The 22,172-nt window shown below is 46.5% G+C and overlaps 1 long non-coding RNA gene across 2 annotated transcripts in view; it reads right to left on the bottom strand.

Moving 5' to 3' along the window:
* The window catches only part of LOC139055446 (uncharacterized), a 78,121-nt gene extending 63,731 nt beyond the window's left edge, over positions 1-14,390 (bottom strand). The window contains exons 1-4 of one of the 2 annotated variants that reach the window (XR_011511763.1): positions 14,250-14,390; positions 13,503-13,684; positions 12,278-12,480; positions 8,558-8,698 (exon numbers count right to left, since the gene is read on the bottom strand). This is a non-coding gene — a long non-coding RNA (uncharacterized lncRNA). Of the gene's footprint in view, positions 1-7,126; positions 8,699-12,277; positions 12,481-13,502; positions 13,685-14,249 lie in introns of those variants that run through there. The other variant, XR_011511762.1, reaches the window with a different exon arrangement.
* Between the last annotated feature and the right edge of the window lie 7,782 nt (positions 14,391-22,172).

The following is a 22,172-nucleotide window of genomic DNA, read 5'->3' as shown; positions in this document are numbered from 1 at the left end:
GTACCGGGCTCGCAGCGTTAAGGAAAGGAAACGCGGGCAAGGCAGACGACGATTATTGTTGTGGGACAAGGTATGCCCCAAAAGGGTGTAAACTTTTCTAAGAGTATACTCTTACATTCTACACTCTTAAAACGGTTGCACCCTTTGGGGTGTATATTTGTCCCACAACAATAATCGTCATCCGCCTTGTTTGCGTTTCCTTTCTTGAAAAGTCGGCTCTCGCTACTTTGCTGTCGAGAAGCTGCGTCAAACTGATAAGGCGCATGCCGTTCGTGACTGGGAAGTACCGGGCTCGCAGCGTTAAAGAAAGGAAACGCGGGCAGCACGGATGGCGATTATTGTTGTGGGACAAATATACACCCCAAAGGGTCCAACTGTTTTTAGAGTGTAGGCAAAGTTACACCCTTTGGAGTGCCCCTTCTGCCACACAACAATAATCGTCGTCTGCCTTGATGCGTTTTCTTTCTTGAAAACGCCGCACCCGCTACTTTCCTGTCGGGAATGCTATCATGCTGATAACGCGCATGCCGTTCGTAACTGGGAAGTACCGGGTTCACAGCGTTAAAGAAAGGAAACGCATCAAGGCAGATGACGATTATCGTTGTGTGGCAGAAGGGTCCCTCCAAAGGGTGTAACTTTGCCTAAGACTGTAAGCTCTAGACTCTTAGAAAAATTTACACCCTTTGGGGCTTAGCTTGTCCCACAACAATAATCGTCATCCGTCTTGCCCGCGTTTCCTTTCTTTAACGCTGCTAGCCCGGTACTTCCCAGTCACGAACGGCATGCGCGTTATCAGTGTGACGCAGCATTCTCGACAGGAAAGTAGCGAGCGCCGAGTTTTCAAAAAAGGAAACGCAAGCAAGGCAGATGACGATTGTTGTTGTGGGACTAATATACACCCCAAAGGGTGCAACCGTTTTAAGAGTGTAAGAAAAGTTTACACCCTTTGGAGTGTATATTTGCCGCACAACAATAATCGTCATCTGTCTTGCCCGCATTTCCTTTCTTGAAAACGCTGCGCTCGTTACTTTCCTGTCGGGTATGCTGTGTCATGCTGATAACGTGCATGACGTTAGTTAAGGCCGATCCACACGACGGACCAAGTCCGCGGGCCGATCGGTCACGTGATGCGACGTCACGGCCCGCAGCGGTCCGGTCCGGCGCAGAGCACATCCACACGGCGGACCGCCATAGCAGACGGCAGAGCGGACCAACCAGCTACACTCTCGGCCAGAGTGTTATCATTGTTATCATTCCGGCTCGAGTCCCACAAAGCCGGGAACTGCTCAACGAGGCATACAAGATGAAAAAAACCTCCTCGTCACTCCAAGAGGACACGGTGTTTAAAAAATATATCTGCTGCACGGACGTGTAGGCGGAACGGCGGACATGAAACGACTGGCTTGACTGGCTTTTGCTGAGCCGAAAACTATATTGGATTTGGCTGAAGACACTCTGTTGCTGGACAACATTAGTTGGCTAAGCCAAAATCGCTGCGGTTTGCATGCGGTCCGCCGCCAATACGGAAGCGGGAAAAGCCTCGGCGATTTGTTGGACCGCGAGGGCCGCGGTCTTGCGCGGGCCAACGGCGGTACGCACGAACTGGTCACGTCCTATCACGTGATGCGCGGACCGCGGTCCAAAAGAGCAATTTGGTCCGTCGTGTGGATCGGCCTTTAATGAAAAATGCCGTGCTCGCCGCGTTAAAGAAAGGAAATGCGGACAAGATAGATGACGATTATTGTTGTGTGGCAAATTTATACACCCCAAAGGGTGCAACTGTATTTAGATTGTAAGAGTGCACATTTAGACAAAAATTACACCCTTTGGGTCGTATGTTGCCACACAACAATCGGGATCTGTATTGTCCGCACTTACTTTCTTTAACAATGCGAGCCCAGTACTTCCAAGTCACGAACGGCATGCGCGTTATCAGCATGACAAAGCGTTCTCGAGAAGAAAGTAGCGAGTGCAGCGTTTTCAAGAAAGGAAACGCAAGCAAAACAGATGACGATTATCGTTGTGTGGTAAGATATGACCCAAAGGGTGCACATTCTTTTAAGAGTGTACACTCTTAAGCAAAATTACGCCCTTTGGGTCGTATCTTGCCACACAACGATAATCTCCATCTGTCTTGTCCGCACTTTCTTTCTTTAACACTGCGAGCCCGGCACTTCCATGTCACGAACGGCAGGCGCGTTATCAGCATTACTGAACAATCTCGACAGGAAAGTAGCGGGCGCAGCATTTTCAAGAAAGGGAACGCAAGCAAGGCAAATGACGATTATTGTTGTGCGGCAACTATACACCCCAAAGGGTGTACATTTGTTTAAGAGTGTACCTGCAGGTCTGCTTCATCCTATCAACATTCCCGCCGAACCGTTCTATCACGTCAGGCTCGACCTTCTTGGCCCCTTTCCAACCTCGACATCAGGCAACAATTGGGTCGCCGTCGCCACCGACTATGCGACATGATACGCCATCACCCTCGCCATCCCAACCAGCTGCGCCACGGATGTCACCGACTTTCTTCTTCATGACATCATTTTTCATCATGGTGCTCCTCGACAGCTTCTGACTGATGAAGGCCGGTACTTTTTGTCTCGCGTCATCAAGGACATCCTTCGTTCATGCTCTACCCGCCACAAGCTCACAACTACTTGTCACCCACAACCGAATGCACTCACAGAGTGCCTGAACGAAACTATGACCGATATGATTTCAACGTGCTTCAGTACGTCTCCACCAACAACCGCGATTGGGACACTACTTTGCCGTATGTTACTTTCGCCTACAACTCGTCCAGATATGATGCCACTGGTTACTCACCATTTTATCTTCTGTATGGACGCGAACTTTTCTGGCTCTCGATACTTCACGCTGCTATAACCTCATCCACTACGTCTGTTCGCGATGACATAGCGCGTGCCGACACAGCTCGCCAGATCACTCGCGAACGACTCACAGCGTCTCAGGCTTCCCAAAAGAGCCCTGTATGACAGTCGCCTCAGCGACGTTTGTTACTCCCCAGGGGCCCTCGTGCTACTCCGTGCCGCCGCATTGGTTTCTCCGAAAGGCTATTTATCCCGCTAGGACGGTCCTTACAGGGTGCTACGTCAAGTCACCGACGTTACATACGAAATCAAACCTGTCATCGAGCCACCGCCCTCTGCTATCGTGCACATAGTGAGACTTCAGCCGTACGTAACGGGCCCCTCTGGCCCGTCATAACAAGCACCGGGTCGGTGCTGTCGACCTGGGGGGCAGTGCCACAAGACAGTGAGCGGGCTGTTACTGTTGGTCGAACGAAGACGACGGCGACGAAGTGGCCAGAAGCACGCACGAAAGCCTTGCATCAGTCGCCGCTGCGTGTGGCTGTTGTAACTTGATGTATGATGATAATTTGTAAATATACGTTATCCCCGTTACAATATTTAAAGACTAAATGAAAGGCTTACCGTATTAGATCCTACATTTCCTGGACCTCCAGCCCTCGTCTGCCTCCCTTTTCATTCAGCTTTCTGCCACCGTGCTGCCACCTTTCTACCGTCGGTCTGCAAGTCGACGGATGTGCGTGCTTGCCCTCTGTCAGGTGGTGCCTCTTGCGGCGTCTTCATGTGGTACTGCGGAACCATACAGTAACCACTATCGCAGAATGGGTGGATGTAGCCAAAGAATGCTTCGCATAAAGACTAGTCGCGGCATTAGCCTAGCTGCTACAATAAATGTTTAGCGTCACTTCACCTCATAGGCTCACGACAAGTGCCACAATTACGCCTATATTGTCTGTTCTCAAGCAAACCTTAATTTGTCCGTCGACTATCTCTTCTGGCGTTGCTGAGTCACAGTGCCGTTGACCAACTTTATTCGGTTCTTTTGTCATTTCTTCAAAAGCTTGCGTGGACGGTCCCAGGCCTAGACGGTCAAGAAGTCCAGAAACCCAGGCGAGCACACAAACACAGGATTAAACATACCGACGAACATGCAAAAGGAGAAAATAGCAACCAAGGTCATGGCAGTCGCTGTTTCAGGATAGCATCACCGACGTATAGCACCACCAGTTGCCGCGTAGTAGGCAACGGTCAAGAGTAGAAAAATTATGCAAATCCCACGCACTGTGGGAATCGATGTACGCGAAGCTTTCTGTGCTGGTTACTTTGACGATAATTAGCGGTGATGTTGACGACGAATGTTAAATTTCTTCAACATTTCGTCCAACACGAAAGTGGTGAGTTGATGTCAAACGTTACCTTGCGTGCACCACTGCTCTTTGTTTGCTTAGTACACAGAACACACAGGGAGAGGTGTTTGCTTGAGGCATTGTTGTGTGCCATATTTCCTGACCTCTGAGAGGGTTGAGCATTGTCATTGCCTCACAGGCACATCGCGTCATGGCAGAAGCATTAAACTTGAATAGGAATATGGGGCTGTACGTCCCAAAACCACAATTGGATTATGATGCAGGCCGTAGGAGTGGACTCCGGATTAATTTTGACACAGTGATGTTCTTTAACGTATCCAAAAATCTAAGTGCACGTGCGTTTTCTATTTCATCTCCGTCGAAATGCGGCTGCCGCGGTCGGAATCAAATCCACGACCTCTAGCAACGCCATAGCCCCAAAGCTACCGCGGCGGGCACAGAAGTGTTGATTCAATGGTCGACTACTTCCATAGTGCCGCGTGGACCCTGCGGTGCGCTTTGATTATTGCGGCTCTGCTTCTGCATGCCCTGGGTAATTTGTCCGCTTGGCATATTTGCATGGTGTTTATTTTTCAATAATAGCAGGAACGTACTGTACCGTAGCTTGAACTTAAGCTTATCCAGTTTCTCCGCAATCGCTGTTGTATAGCAGTAGGGTTTCCTTGCGTTCTAACGTCACCTTCCCCCCCCCCCTTTTTTCCTTGTATGGGAACTGCATCTTCTCCTCCCTCTACCATTCTATCTAGCTTCCCTCTGGTCTTGCGTGTTAGTTGAAAGAGAAGCAGTGCAGTTTCCGCAATGCTTTTGAGGAGGGTCACGGATGATAATTTCAGCTGTGAAGAGGCTAAGGTGGCGTCGCCCCGGAAACTCCGGAGGGCATTATGCACATTCGACGCAGTCGGTTCCAAAAGAGTTTCTCGAGTCGCCTTTCCTCGCTAACTCGTTCCTGTCATGTATACATGCGCTCTGAACCACCCCCCCCCGACAATGAGTGCCAGACAGCAGCAGTGGGAAAGTCGAAGGGAGAGGCAAAGAAAGTTTCGCTATAAAAGGGAAATACCGCGTATTTTGCGGCTGCGCTGCTTGCGCAGTATCCGGAAACAAAAATAGCTTGTCTCCCCTGTAGCATCCCTCTGTAAGGATCGCATGTCGCTAGAGTTATGTATATAGGTCCAAACATAGATCATGCGATACATTAGCGTAAACGCACGCGAACAACCTCAGATGATGTCATCATTGAGTTGACCACGTGCATCGATGCATCAGCTCAGCAGGTAGCGCAAGCATCACAATCTCATTTGGTGCCACACTGGATTACGCACCGCGAGGCATTCAGAAGTGAGCACTCTGGTTCTATTCATTCTATAGTTACCATTCACATGATTACAAAGTCGGGATAATGTTTCAGTATTTTCGCGCTCATGAGAGGCGTACTTGGAGTCGATATATTCCATGGCTGGTGGGCCATGCATTCGGCTTTTCGCCTATTTAAAATGTTCTCTGAGCTACACAGGCGTCCTACCTTTAAGCACAAGCTGATATGGCAAATGGGAACTGTGGGGTGTGCAATGTTACGGGACGGCTTTCGGTCATCACCCGTAACATGCCACTCGAGCGCCGTCACAGCAACGGGAAACAAGGCTCGAAAGAAGCACCATTGACACATGGGACGACCACGCTGACGTCTGAAATTCTAATCTGCTCACTCTGTCCACTAAAACTTGCCAAGACCATTGAACTGTCTAACTGACTCTGCAAAGAGGCTCTCGACCTGCCTTGTAATGTATACATAGGACAATGCAATAAGGAGACATGCCGGTCGTGCGGTCCTGCGTGCATATGTGTGCGCAGAGTTCTGCATGTCGTTCCCTTCATTGACAATGTAGTTTGTTTTTGCAGCATTATTGTAGTTTGGAGTATTGACAGCCGGACAACACATAAAGCGACAAAAACCGGCGGCACCACACGGCAGGGGGTGGTGCCGGTTTTGTAGAAGTGTTGTGCGCAATGGGAAGTTAACATTCGAAATCGCGGTTGGCGGAAAGGGTGTCCGACGTATTCACAGGGGTGTTGTCCCCACTGTCCCCGTCTAATGGTGCTTCCACTTTATGCTAACAATTCGACCGAGCATACACGCTCCTGAAGGCAAAGTGTCTTTTCCACAAAATATCTGTATCCACAAGTAGATCACATTCGTGTTCGCTCCCTCTGGCTGTCCTGCGCCCACGTTGCAATGTACGCATGAAAAGTTATCAAAACCCTCACCTTGAGTTGGTTCTGCAAGGTATATTTGACCTGCCTTCTGCCACTTGACAACTATAAACTAACATTGAGAGGCGAACACTACATTGCAGAGGATCGACAACTGCTACTATCTCTGATGCACGCGATGAGCACTAAACACAGGATAACGGCTGCTCAAGTTATGGGGATCAGATGAAATGGCAGTAAGAGCATATGTTTGTCCACACGGCCACGCCTGTAACTCGTTTTTGTAAGACTTCGACTGCTCGATATCCGCTTCGAATATTTTCGTTATCAGTGGATTAGTCATACCATATGTTATGTGCTAAGGAGGCTTCCTTATTTGAAGGGAGGTACGAACATTGTCTTGAAATGTTATTGGGCGTAGAAAAGGAGGCATGACATGAATACAACTAAGTTATGCCAGAACTACTTGCTAAAGCTGTAACTTAACATGTATAACATAGTAAAGTTGTTCTCTTCAATGTTTTTTTTTGTTTTCTTTATGCCAGCTTTTACGTCACTTGCTTGCCTTCATTCGACTCATTTTCTTTGCAGTTGAAAAATCCCCATTTTCTTTCTCCATATATGTCTGGCGTAAATGGTCGACAATATCCATTCATCCGTCGCTATTAACCATCTCCTTCTTATACGATCGTTTTGATGTATTAAATATGTGCTTAGTGTATTCAAGAATCTAGGTCAGAGACACGCTACGAGCGGGACTAAATACCACATTCTCCGCGTATTGTGGGAAAGAACACGACATTCCGTTCTTGCAGCAAACCAAGAAACGGCCTCCGCCACCGCCGCCGCCGCACGGTGAAGCAAGAGCACAAAGCTCGTCCATTTGTCACCGTATAGCACTCCCCATATAATTCGTGTATATATGTCCCCCGGAGAAAGAACTAAGGGCGCGTAAGTAGATTGAAATCGGTGCCATAACCACATACAAGTCGCGAGCTCTCAATATATTGCTGCGCGAGAGGCGCATGTACGAAACCAATCTGTGAACCTCGCTTGCGTGCTAGCTGCCGCACTTAAGACAGTCACGTTGTCGTCCATACGAATACGCGGCAGCCACCGCCATGACCCAAACGGCCAAGGTAATTGAATCAGGTCCCGGCGGCACCGCAATCCCAGGCTTCTCACGTACCCGTGGGCTCAATGGCTCGCGAGGATCTTCAAGCACGACCCTCGCGGCGGCCCGCGGCCTTGAGTGGAAACGCATGAAGGCTGCGCGCCGTCGCGGTTTCTATGCGAAAGAAGGACGCGTGGGCTGCTGGCCGCCGCAGTCTTCGATCCCGGACTGGCTGACGCGCCTGCTTTGTTTTCGAAGCAGCCAAAGTATCTGTCTTCCCCTCCTTTCGCTTTTCGTCTCTTTCGTCTCGCCTCTTGCGTTGTTTTTCCCTCAAAGTATTGGAGCCGAGAGATGCGATAGCACGTGCCTGTGGCCGCCGTGAGATTGATGGATTGTTGACTTGGCCGCACTCTCAGGGCAGGAGAACCCTTAGTGGTGTAACATCAACAACGATTCTGTGGCGCCGCAAGTTTATCTCACTGATGGGCACACGTGTGTGACGACGAGCACTAAGGACCTTTCACTTCTATAGAGGATCCCAGTTTCAATTTACGTCTTTCCTTTACCGCTTCGGCGCCTCACTTAGACACAATTCACCCTGAAGGGCGTTAAAATAATGCAGTGTCAAGCATCTTCACCATGTCTTTCAAGTATATAGATGCATTATATAAGCCTGTGCGATCGACAACACTTATCCCTTGTAAACAAACTCCCTTCACATATTCACATATATATATTCCCCTTATTTTACGATTGAAGTATGTGTGAAAGAAATGGCTGATGATGGGGATTGCACGGGCTGACGGTCGCAGTCTGTCACTCATGGTAACACGAATTTGAGTCATGCCGAAGGATAACGAAGCCCAGCGAGAAGAGCGCGACGCAAACAGATGTGGAGGCGGGTATGCCTGTATGCTGTTTCTGCGTAGAAGGAAAGGTGGTCCAATGACTAACGCTTGTTGAATTGTAGAATTTGGCATTGATGGTCAATGGCGTCCAGGAGTCGTCTTTGTTTTTCGGGACAGACTTACTGGCATTGTTGAAGGGATCAATGAATCTTGAAGGACACCATTCGTAGCATCTCCGACCTTTGCTCAGCCATAAATTTTCGCTTGGAGAATGTCTGTCCACGGGGCTCCTGGCGAATACAGTCTGTAGTGCAGGTATCTATCCTGCAAAAAAGCGTAAAGACAAGAAATGGCCCCATACGAGCAACGTGGAAGGACTACATACATTTTACAAGTAATAATTTTGGAGATGATTGCTAAAGTGAGACTGTCAAAACTAACTCTGCACTTTGCCTGACTCGGCTAGACATGCCTCCAGGCAAACCTCTCCAGGATCCATTAAATATATCTCTTTTTCTCGGCAACGGTCTGGTTAATCTGTATACGCTGCGATCGCAACGTGGACCACACAGCTCGCGATCAGCGCAAGCGAACACAACTAGCTTGCCACTTCCAGGTGTTTGCCGAGACAGACAATGAGCCGAGTTAATTCCGTCAAATCACTTTCGGGACCACTGGCGTCACGACGCAAGCGAGCGTAATCACGTGGTACGTTTCACATTTCGCGCGCTGCGAATAAACTGCGGATAAAATAATTATGCAGAACATAGCACGTTGAAAGTGACCGAATGGGATATTTTAGGAAGCAATAACCGCTTTCCCATCGCAAGTCACTCCCTTAATTCATTAACGCAACACTTTTTGGTCCAATAACACATAAAAATCTCCTGGCGGCGGGAGAGGACTGATGATTTAACACTATATCTCACTATCTTATATAGTACTAGCTTTCCTAAGAGATTAGATAATGTTACAAGCGTGCATGTGTGTGCGTGCGTGCGTGGAGGGTGAGGCGGGTTCCCAAAAATGAAGACTAGTGAAGACTGAAAAAAATTGAATTCGACGCCACGCAGAACCGCAGATATCTCACTGATCCAAATGTCTATTTTCTTTTGAATGTAGTATGCTTCCATTATCTCACGTGCCTGGGCATCTGTACTCTTACCGAGAATGCAAACACCAGAAAATCTCGGCTCCCACATGCTGGAATCCAAATGCACAAGCAATGTGCTGAAAGCGTGTTCTTTTATCGAAAGCTCGTGTTTTATATCTCTGTCATTTAGGCACCAGCATGTTTGACCGATGTAAACCCTACCGCAGCTAAGCGTGATTTCATACACAGGCCAACCAAACAGGTGACATACGGCCTAGCGTGCCTCTTCACGCAAGGGGAGGGCCTCGGCGCTTAGGAAAAGCATGGACACAGCTCAGCCGGCTGGCGTGGCGCCGAGAAGACCATAGGTACCTCGTACCTGTTAGAGACGCTCTTAAGGTTGTGCGCAACCTCATGCACGTAAGGCACAACCATTGGTATTTTGTCCACCGGCTGCATGCCTGTTTTGCTTCGTTCCCTTCACTTTTTATAAGAAGGTTTCAGAAAGTGCGACGACAGAACTAGAACAGCCAGCTGAATAGAGCCGCGTGACTTGAATATCGAGCTCTCCTACATCTTGTGAGGACAATATTTCACCATAGTCCCCTCAAGACACATGGAAGCAATGGCCCTCTTAGTTTGGAATGGGCCACGTCGAAGGGTAAAAACTCGTTGTGTGAAAGTAGGCAATAAGCCCAGCATGAGTACTGTTCTGAGATTGTCATTCTCAGGTCTAAAAATTGCAACTTGCCCTTAGTGGGAAACTCATGCGTAAAAGAAAGCCTTTTGACAGCTTGTCTAAATAGTGCTAAATTTCATCCAATGAGTTAGTTGCGGTAACGAAAAGGGTAACTTTTAAGATCACTAAAAAGTCGTCAATATACCTTAATGTCAACATCTTTGCATTGTCAAATACCTTAGCCAATTCTCTGTCAACAGTAGCTAAAAATATTTTGCACAGAACTGGCGCGACACCCGAGCCAATGCAGATCCTATTTCATTGAATATAAAGTTTATTATCGTAAGAGACCAACGTCGAGCACAGATAAAATTTTAATAAGGTCATAAAGTTATCAAGCGAAATGCTTGCGGCCCTCTCAAAGGCGAGAACCCCGCTCTGCTCAAAGGAGGCTCTTACAATTAAAAACAGTTCTGCGTGTACAGAATAAATCTTCGGCGTAAACAGAAAAGGCACTGCCACCGCCGTGAACGCTCTGTAAGAACTGCGTAACGTCAACTCCGTTCTCAATGGCGAACGGAATATCCACCTCACGCGCAATCAAGTGCATAAATAATTATTTGTTTACGTGTTGCTGCCATAAGTCCCACTCACTGACAATACATCTGAATGACATGTCCGGCTTACGTGTTTTCACATTGAAAAAAAAAACCGACAGCGCGACTTGCTTAGAGATGACCATGGTCTTAGACAGATTCCAGTTCTTTGTACAGCAAAATAGCCTTGTCCTTTACCTTATTTCCTTGTGTCTTGCCTAGGGCGAAGTTCTTTGCTTGCACTGCTTTCTCATTAAGAGCTTTGGCCGACAGGACGACGAAGCCGCTCTCCTTGTCAGCTTACAAGAGCTGAAGGTTATTCTTCATGAAATACGTGACCACGTTCCTAGTCAGATCCTTAGGGCGAAGATGCCCACGCTGGAGGCTCTTCAAGAGGTTGTCCACACCATCCAAGAAGGCACCTTTCGCGGTCTTCCTCCTCATCACAATTGGCGATACGCCTATTTAGGGCCAGCAATTCGGGGACCCGGAGCATTCAACATAGCTCAGTCAGATGATACCATAGGAGGTGAGGCTATCTTATCACCGAAATGTACAAATAAATTCCGGAAGCATGGAAGCAATTGGAAGCAATTGACGGCCCTGTTTCCGCCACGCTCACAATGCAATTCCCGAGAATACAAACAAAAATACGCAAGAACGAATAACTGCAAACGTAGACGAAATGAATGAACGCAAATGCGATCGTTCTGACATGGTGAAAATCTGTTAGTTAACCTTACAAGTGGTGTCGCTACGTGCTTTTTCCTTATTCTTTGCGTAAATACTGCAAAACCTTCTCGTTACTTTGTTCCTCTGGCGCGGAAATTTTGCATCATCAAAGAAAGCCCGTTTTGGCAGCGCGCCTCGCAAGTTTCTCCGAATAAATTCTTGAACATTTGTAGTGTTTTGGAGTGTGCAGTGCCAACATCTATTAAAGTATTAGGTTCCCTGAATACGTTTGCGAGATCTGTATGAGCAAGCTCCTATGTATGTAGGCTTACAAAGAGAGAATCACGTTCATTCTTTTTTACAACGTCATCGCGGCATGTACAGATGTTAGGAATCCTTCCGCGTTATATTTTATAGTGTTGTCATTAGAAAGCAAGTGCAAGGTATGTCAGTAGTGTATTGCAAAGCCCTTTTCGTAAAGCTTCCATGCCTAAGAGATCCGTTGATTTAGTATCCCCCATTGGTGGGTTTTGCTGATCGTCATAGGTTGCACAATATAGTGTCAATTCTCAGCGGTCCTAACATCGTGGTTCCCGAATCTCACGCACGCATGCGGCCTTGAACGCGCCTAGCTACGCGGTATATTTTCGGTGAATTTATGTGCAGCATAAGCCACGCATAGCAGAACTACAACAGTAGGTCTGTGCGATGTTCATTAGAGCAAAAGAATTCTTATAGTACACTGCTGTTTAGCTTGCCTTTCAATACAGTGGACACACGACACAACGCCGCGACCACATGAATGTGCTCCGGAAAACATTTCTCCGGGTCCTTCCCTTCCCCTTGCGATAATGGAGCGTCACCTGGCACTGCAAGATTTGGTAGAATTCCGGGGCTCACATGATGCATCAACTTCTCTAGTGCTTTCCTCGTGGTAATCTTTCGGCAGCTCTTTAACTTCGCTGACTTGCGATACCTTTGTGTATCATCTTTCAGTCGAGTGATGACGCCTGCGGTCTCTCGTGAGTATATTTTCCGCTTTTTGCGTCGCTGCGGCAGTGTGCACCTGTAAAGACAGACACATCATCAGAACAACTTGTCAGGCTAGTTGGCAAATTTTCGCCGAAGTTGCACGTTGTGTCAAGGTACACACATGCACACAGGACGAGCGCAGTGCCCTGCCTATGCTTGAGTGTCATGTTGCACTGTAAAGCGAATTCCATTGGCAACACAAGCATGCCATATGACATTGTTTCCCGTTTATGGAAACAGGACATGAAAAGCCCGTTCATGATAAAAATTCTAGTGCACAGGACTAAAAACGGAACTGTTTTCGTACAATAGTACTTATTACATGCAGGTTAGTTCTGAACATATTTGGTTGCAGGATTTAAAGTAGAAATACGCGCCGAAAATTTAATAAGCAAAGTTCCAAGTTTTAGTGCTGCTCTATATTCATGTAACATGCTAAGCAGTGCTGGTTTCTCAACAGCTGGCTGAGAATATTAGGCATCAGTTTTTAGAGGTCGTTTTCTTGATCGATGAGTTTTTATTCATTTTGTTAAGGATTAGGTAACTGAGCGTTTTAATTATTTGACTTGCTTTTTCCTGCAATATACCCAGAACAGCAAAACTACAAATAGTTTAAAGCTGCTGGGCAACTAGCATTGAAATTGTTGCTTGGGAAGAATTTCTGCTATAAAGCGGCAAACCAAGGTTAGGGAGAAGACGGCAGCGCGCGGCAAGAATTGGCTTCGCTGTGTCGTATGCTGTAACGCCAAGCGAGGAGCGACATTTTACGAACGTAAATTCGCTCATTGTCAGCGAAAACTGTTCGGCTTTGTAGTTTCGCTTATAATCGAAATCATCACGCACCGCAGACGAGCAAGCGATAACGAAAAACTGCCAAGCACGTGGTTTCTTGGCGTACGCGGAGCAAGTGTCACTGCGTAACGTCACCCGGCGCCGCATACCCCCGTAGCAAACGACGAGGAAAAGGTCGCCGTGCCCTTTCAATGGGATTTTTGTACGAAAATAATGAAATACGGAAGCACAGGTTGGCCACCACTAATAGCTTCTTTTCCTTACCTTCGTCGATCCCCAGGGACTGCTCTTCCACTCCAACAGTCGGCACAGACGACCACGAGAGGGTCGACGTAGTCCCTTCCTCTGAAGTGGTCCGAGCAGAGGCCGTATAGTCGTTGTACATCTGCTCCCATGTCAACCACGCCAGGACTCCCCATTTAGCGTAGTTTCGCCATATGTCACATCTGAAAAATGGGAAAAATGCAGCGTGGTCATGATTAAATAACACTTAAAAGCGAAACCACAGTTGAGAGTACGAAAAAGCAACTAAAAATTCTGCCCTTCTAGGCACAGATTGGAAAGTAAAGCGAACCTATGTCGTCAGATAGGTAACTCGAACTTGTAATTCAAGACGCCAACTGTGACTGCTACGTGATTGTTTTTACTTCTATTCAAAGGTCGTAATGTAACAACATAAGCTAGTCACCGGAATGCTCTCCAGCGTAGCCACTTTGTGCAGCAAAGATTCAATTACCTTCGGCTGATATAAATCGCAAGTTTTCTACTCATGGAAAAAAAATTAACAGCAACCGCTAACATATACAGAAGCGAAATTTCCGTCTGCGCCTCAGCTAGCATCAGTCGGTCAAGTAACATCAATTGCTTACACAGCAGAAAAATGCGCCGCGCCACATCAGAAACGATGTTCACTTGAAAACAAGTGCGGAAGACCTTTCGTTTCGTCTTATAGCTCTCTTGATAAGTACAGCGCCTGTTTCTTCATAACGACTGCAGGAAACGTGTACTTACCTCTCATCCGCTGCGAAACAGAAAAATTTCGCCCTTGTGTTGCTCCCCGAGTTGTCACATCACGCAGCCGCGAAGCAAGCCTTGTATCCTTTCCTCGGTTTTTCCTACATGGCCGGAGCATTCGCAGGCACAGAAAGTTTTTAACTGCAGAGATTACAATAAAACGTGCGCGTGCATAGAAAGCGGCCGGAGCAGACGAAGCGAACGCGCCACCCGTTGGCGCAACGAATGAAGCAAATGAAGCGACTAAATAAAGATATAGGACGTTAAAAAAGAAAACAGCCAGAAACACGTTTTATTTCTACACATAGTTGCATCACTTCGCTTTAATGCTATGTAGGTTGAAAAGATACAGCCCCATATGCAAAAGTTATTGAATTTTCTTTTGCCTACCAGTGTCGTGGCTACGCTTTATTTGCCGATACCGAAACTAGCCCCACTGTCCACCCACTGGTCTACCGCCTTCAATGCATCTTTCTTTCCTGATTTATTTATTTATTTATTTATTTATTTATTTCTTTCTTTATTTATTTATTATAATAAAGAAATGTTTGGCTTTATGCACTTTTTTCTTAATAACTAATACTTTTAAACAAAGCATGCTTTAGAAGACGACGAAAGAGTAGTACAGTTAAAGCAGGACCAAAGTTAGTACCAAGTTAGTACATCAAAAAGCAATACCAAAGCTATGAAGTTGGCATAACAATCCCGGATGCAGGGGTCACTTTTTTTTTCTTGACTAAGACACCGGCTCGTACGTAAGACTGGGGCTCGTGGCAACCTGCCCTTTGACTTTATCTTTCATAGCACAAAGAGAGAGAGAGAGGAAAGAATGCAGAGAAAGGCAGGGAGATTAACCAGAGGTAGTTCCGGTTGGCTACCCTGCACGGGAGGAAGGGTCAAGGGGGATAAGAAGAGAAACAGAGTGGAAGGGGGAGATAAACAGATATGGCAAGTGGAGGAACACACACCATTCGAAACGAATCTTTTGAAAACTTTGTAAAAAAAAGAAAGAGCGTGTAGCATAACAGAACCTGCATTCGTGCATGCCAGATTATTTGTCCAAGCAACCAGAATCTGCACGAGTGAGTTCGACGAAGCTGCTACTCTTAACGGCACCGTGTTACTTACCGAATTCACTTATTCTATTGCAAAGTCAAGAGCGCTCGTTATTGGAGGTTAACCCGCTCTGTAGAGTTGCTCTAATGAGTGCGCGCTCTGATGTCAGGCGTCGAATTCGGTGCGCCTCGTTACCTGGCAAGGCCCCTTCCTCTTCACTTTGATCGACGTACGCGCCAGCCGGTGCCCTGTTCCAACTTTTCTGTTGGTGAACGCCAGCATGAGCTTCGGTGTTTCCGAATAGGGAGTCGCTCGCTGCCGTTACGCCTACAGTGACAGGACGGGCTCAGCGCAGTTTTACGAATCGAGCCGATCGACCGCAAACTTTAAAGCGCGACATTGCAAGCACGAATAATCGATCGTCAGCAGAATCCTGCTAAATAGATTTGCCTGGAATAACGATCGTCTTCGCCTTTGTAACAAGAAGTACGTAAACAACAATTCTGTCATTATCTATAAATGTGACATCTCGTCGCAGAAACTGCGTCCGCCCGACCTAGCTGTATACAGCTTGCGTACATGCTGTGGTATTAATGCGAACCGCATTCTTGGCATTGTCAGACAAGTTCTATTTTTGGCTATATAGCTAACCGTTTTCGTGGGCCGATCCCAAACATAGTGCAGTCAAAAAATGTGGGCTGATCCCGTTGATATCGCAATCCAAAAATGTGAGCCCGTCGCGAAATTAGTGCCGTCTTTATAAAAACGCAGGCATTCTCAGATCATGAACAGCAGGTTGCCATTATCCCTTACGAAAAAAGTTTATAACAGCTGTGTCTTAGCAGTACTCACGTACGGGGCAGAAACCTGGAGGCTTACGAAAAGGGTTCTACTTAACCCTTTACTGCACAATTTTTTGTTTCCTCAAAATATTATTCATGGCGTTGTAGGGAAGCATAATAGTACCTGTACTCCCATGGAAACTTACTTTAGCGAATGTCTGTAGTTTCAATTAGCAGAAAAAGGGTATGTTGCATATTTGCAACAATGTGCCAATAAAGAAGAAGTTGAAAGTAAAAGATAGATTTAGTGCGATTCATACTCAGATGCTTATTTGCACAAGACAATCATTGGTGCACCTATGATTTAGTGTGAAACAAAAAGAAGCACTTGTACATGTTTGTGCAGCACAGGTGGTTCCCACACTTCGTGCAGTACGTCATGCAGATTCCCGTCCAGCCAGGAAACAATACAGTGTTTTCGGGTTATTGACAAAATGCAGAACATCGAAGCACAGACGTAAAGCTGTGCCCGTGACAACGTGACACGGCAACGTGCGGAGGCACAGCGTACTTTTGAAAAGAAAAAAGGAAATTTGACCAGAGAACATCTTGTCCGCATATAGAATCGAAACGGATTTACACTCGTGGCTGTCGCGACTAATTGAATAGTCACTGCCTTCACTATCAGGAAGAATTTCTAGGCCATACCAGCGTTTCGAAGCCATTTCATTATTCCGTAGAAAATAAACCATGTACACGTTGTTGCTTTTGCGCAACATAGCAACGTTCTGTCGCCAGGAACAAACTATTCTGAAATTACAATATCTTTTTTGAACCTACAGAGTCAGAAGGATGTGGAGCATAGCGTAACAATTTTTTTTTGCGCTTTGTCTTATGGAGAAATACATTTACAATTTGTAAAACTTACCTATATCACTGCTCCTGCGCGCGCAGCCTCCGCCACGTTTGTTTTGGTAGAAGATGCAAAGAATTAGCACAGATTGCAGCACAAGGTGCCGCGTTTTACAGACCAATGTTGCGGGTATGCAACAACATGTACAGGAAGCTCGAAACTGACTTTGCTTCGGTTTTTAACGCCGTTCATCAGAATGTTGCGTAAATGCAACAAGGTGCAGTAAAGGGTTAAATTGAGGACGAAGCAACGAGCTATGGAAAGAAGAATGATATGCGGTAACGTTAAGGGCTGATTGGGTGAGGGATGAAGAAAAGAGCTGATTGGGTGAGGGAACAAACGCGAGTTAATGATATCTTAGTTTAAATCAAGAAAAAGAAATGGGCATGGGCAGGACACGTAATGAGTAGGGAAGATAACCGATGGTCATTAAGAGTTACGGAATGGATTCCCAGGGAAGTCAAGCGTAGCAGAGGGTGGCAGAAGGTTAGGTGGGTGGATGAGATTAAGAAGTTTGCAGGGACAACATGGCCACAGTTAGTACATGACCGGCATAGTTGGAGAAGTATGGGAGAGGCCTTTGCCCTGCAGTGGGCGTAACCATGATGATGATGATGATGAGGATGATTATGATGATGATGATAAATTAATTTGGCCTGTGCAGACGCAGTCAAAATACGTGACGTCACGGCATGCTGGCGCGAGAACTTCAAAGGCGGCGTTGACAGCTTTGCGTGCCCACCATTTCTGCGCCTTTTTTGGCTTATCATGCCTCCTCTCAGGGTATAAGAACGGCTTTCTTTACTAATACATACCAACTTATTTTGTAGTGATTTCCCCCATTTATGGGTGCTAGCTGCTGTCTTGCACTGCTGAGGGTCAAGGAAATGATGATGATGTGTGGTTTTTTGTGGCGCAAGGGCCAGGTTTGGCCAAAGAGCGCCATGACAAGTGGTAATGTTGACGGTGTATTATGAAGATGTGACTTGGCTGTAGAGTGGCCTAAAAATATTCGCTGTAAAGTGCGTAAAATCTACGTACTATAAAATTATGGCGATGACTAATGAATACTATGAACATTAAAATCCATCGTACAAGAATGATGCAAAATATAAAATGTATAAGATGGTAAAATAACTTGGAGCACTGCTGCCTCGCCAGAGCCCTTGAAAACAAGGGTCTAGAGGCATGTGCTATACCAAGGAGCTATCACAGCGGCGTCCTCTGAAGAGAGGACCCGCTATGAACATGTAGGGCTAAAAACATGCAAGAGAACATCTTTCAAAAAACTCAGGACTGCGTTGGTGTCAAATAAAGGTTCTTGGCCGAGTAACATAACAGGATGAAGGGGGATGCGCTGCCGGTAGGCTAAGGGAAAATGTTTCTTTCTTTCATATTCGGCTTCCCGACACTCCAGGAGGACGTGGAGGACGGTCAGCCTCTCCCCGCATCTACCGCAGGTTGGAGGATCATTTTCAGTGAGTAAATAGTTATGCGTGCCAAATGTGTGTCCTATTCTCAGACGACAGAATAGGACATCTGTTCGGCGTGATTTTGTTACAGAGGGCCAGAATCCTAACTTTGGTTTTATCACGTTGAGCTTATTATTTGTTTCCGCGTCCCATAGGCGTTGCCAGTGGTTCCGTAGTTTCCTCCGTAAGAAGGGCTTCAGATCTGTGACAGGAACTGCAGCAGTGGGATTAGCAGAAGGCCGTACAATTGACGTGGCCATCTGGTCCGCCAGAACATTACCTTCGATGGTCCTATGACCTGGCACCCAGCATATAGTCACATGCTGGTTAGATACATATGCTTTACATAGGACGGAATAGAGTCCAATTATAACAGGATTTTTGTGCTTCCAGAACGATATCAAAGCCTTCACCACACTTAGGGAGTCCGTATATATAACTGATTTTTTGAGTTTTGATTTCCTTATATGCTTCACGGTCGACAATATTGCGTAGGCCTCTGCCGTGAAGATACTAGTTTCCGGATGCAGTACGTCGGATTCCGAGAAGGATGGCCCGACGGCTGCATAGGACACCCCGTCATGTGACTTCGATGCGTCTGTGTAGAACTCCGTGCAGGAGTGTTTGTGCTGGAGTTCCCGGAAATGCATTTGGATTTCAATGTCTGAAGCGTGTTTTGTAACTTGCATGAAAGATATATCGCATTGTATGAGCTGCCACTCCTAAGGAGGTAGTAGCTTGGCTGGATGCATTAGGGGGAGCTCGAGGAGTGGGACATGCATTTGATCACTAAGCTCCCTCACACGCAGCGAGAAGGGCTGTCTAACGGAGGGACGATTGCGAAAGAGTGTAGCATATGTCATGTCATTGATGGTATTAAAACAGGGATGCTGTGGATTTGAGTGGACTTTCAGAAAATATGTTTGGCTAATGTATGTTCTCTGCAGATGAAGTGACCACTCATTTGATTCTACATATAAACTTTGTATGGGACTCGTTCTGAAAGCGCCTGTGGCCAGTCGGATTCCTAGATGGTGGACCGGATCTAGCATCTTTAGCGCGCTCGGGGCTGCAGAATGATAGATCACGGCACCATAGTCTAGTCGTGATCGAATGAGGCTCTTATAGATATTCATTAGACACTTCCTGTCACTACCCCACGTAGTCTGGGATAGAAGATTCATTGTTTTCAGACATTTTTGTTTAAGATATTTAATGTGGGGGACGAAAGTGAGTCTGTAGTCAAGTATGACACCCAGAAATTTGTGTTCTTTGTTTACAGGTATCTGTTGTCCACGCAGTTCTATGCAAGGATCTGGGATAACTCCTCTCTTTCTTGTAAAAAGAACACAAGAGCTTTTGTTAGGATTGATCCTAAATCCATTCCTGTCTGCCCACGTTGACACTTTGTTCAGGCCATGCTGTACCTGTCTCTCGCAGACTGCGAGGTTACAAGATTTGAAAGCTATTTGAATGTCGTCTACGTAGACAGAGTAAAAGATGGCGGGTGGTAGTGAAGCACGAAGCGTGTTCATCTTCGCGATAAAGAGGGTGCAGCTGAGCACGCCTCCTTGGGGTACACCCGTTTCTTGCGTAAAAGGACGTGAGAGTACATTGCCGACTTTTACCCGGAAGGTACGATTTGACAGATAGCTTTTGATTATCTTAAACATATTACCGTGGATGCCCATTTCTGACAGGTCTCTTAAGATTCCGTAACGCCACGTTGTGTCATACGCCTTTTCCATATCGAGAAATATCGATAGGAAGAACTGTTTATGTATAAATGCGTCGCGGATATTCCCTTCAACACGCACGAGATGGTCGGTTGTGGAGCGCCCTTCTCGGAAGCCGCACTGATAAGGATCAAGCATTTTGCTCTGTTCAAGGAAATGAATGAGTCGCCGATTTATCATTTTTTCGAACACCTTACAAATGCAGCTTGTGAGGGCTATCGGGCGGTAACTCGCCACTGAGGAAGGGTCTTTGCCTTGTTTCAAAACAGGGACTACAATGGCTTCCTTCCACGCGGTTGGAAGGTACCCTGCATCCCAGATGGTATTGAAAAGTGTAAGTAGTGTAAGTTGCGTGTCATTGTGTAAGTTTTTGAGCATTTCATATAAGATTCTATCAGATCCTGGTGCGGAACTCTTGCATGCGCTCAATGCCGCTTTCAACTCGGCAGCACTAAATGGGCAATTATAGGGTTCATTCTGTCGGCATTTATTGATGAGTGGCTTGCATTCTTCTATTTCTTTATATTTCAGGAATGATTGCGAATAATGGTTGGAGCTTGATACACTCTCAAAGTGCTCCCCAAGTGAGTCTGCTTGTTCAAGCAGGGTATCGCCTTGTGGGTTTACCAAGGGGAGTGAATAAGTTTGTCGTCCTCTTATCCTGTTAACCCTGTTCCAGACCTTCGATTCCTCTGTATAAGAGTTGATGCCCGATAAAAACTTTTGCCAGCTTTCTCTTCTGGCCTGCCGGCGGGTTCGCCTGCCTTGTGATTTTACTTTTTTAAAGTTAATAAGATTCTCCGCAGTGAGGGAGGCGCGTAGCAACCCCCACGCTTTGTTCTGATTTTTACGTGCGATCCTACAATCGTCGTTCCACCACGGGACACGCCGTTTGCAGGACAGACCATTCACTTGTGATATACATTTAGATGCGGCATCTATTATGAAGGCTGTAAAATATTCGACAGCAGCGTCAATTTCTAGCGAGGACATGTCATCCCACGAAATACAAGATAGAGTTCGAAATTTTTCCCAGTCGGCAGTGTCAATTTTCCACCTAGGAGCCTGTGGTGGATATTCCTTTTCTTCGGGTGTTCTAAGCAGTATTGGGAAGTGGTCGCTTCCGTAAGGATTGTTGTTAACTTGCCATTCGAGTTCAGACAATAGTGACGGGGAGACTAGGCTAAGATCTATTGAAGAAAATGTTCTGTTTGCAAGAGAATAGTATGTCGCTTCCTTCTTATTCAGTAGACAAGCACCAGAAGAGAAAAGGAACTGTTCAACAAGACGTCCTCGCGCATCTATACGAGGGTCGCCCCACAGGTAGTTGTGTGCATTGAAGTCGCCAAGAACCAGATAAGGTTCTGGCAATTCATCTATAAAGGACTGAAATTCATGTTTAGTTAATTTGTAATGTGGGGGTATATAAAGCGAGCAAATAGTGATGAGTTTGTTTAGCAGAACAGCTCGCACCGCCACTGCCTCTAGGGGCGTACGTAGCTGTAAAGATTGACATGCTATACTTTTATGAGTGAGAATCGCCACACCACCCGATGATGCGACGGCATCATCGCGATCTTTGCGAAACGTAACATACGTACGGAGAAAGTTTGTGTGTTTGGATTTTAAGTGTGTTTCCTGTAAACACAGCACTTTTGGATTGTGTTTATGGATAAGTTCTTGAACATCATCAAGATTCCTAAGTAGACCTCTGACATTCCATTGAATGATTTGTGTATCCATATTTTAAATTTAATTGGTGCTGTGTTTACGGAAACGGAAGGGATGTCTTAGATTACAGAGCCCTTTCGAGGCCCTGTAACCGGGGTTTTGCTCTTTTTGAAGCGTTCGAGGGAACCTCGCCGCTCCTTAGGCACCTGGGGCGCCTTGGGGGTAGGTGTAGTGTCCATTGCCTCTTGTGAGGCGCCGGACACGTGCTCTTGTGAGCGAGAAGTTACCAG

This window comes from Dermacentor albipictus, chromosome 1, assembly GCF_038994185.2.
Source record: "Dermacentor albipictus isolate Rhodes 1998 colony chromosome 1, USDA_Dalb.pri_finalv2, whole genome shotgun sequence".
NCBI classification, from domain to species: Eukaryota; Metazoa; Arthropoda; class Arachnida; order Ixodida; family Ixodidae; genus Dermacentor; species Dermacentor albipictus.
This window is presented reverse-complemented; position numbering and strand designations above follow the sequence as displayed.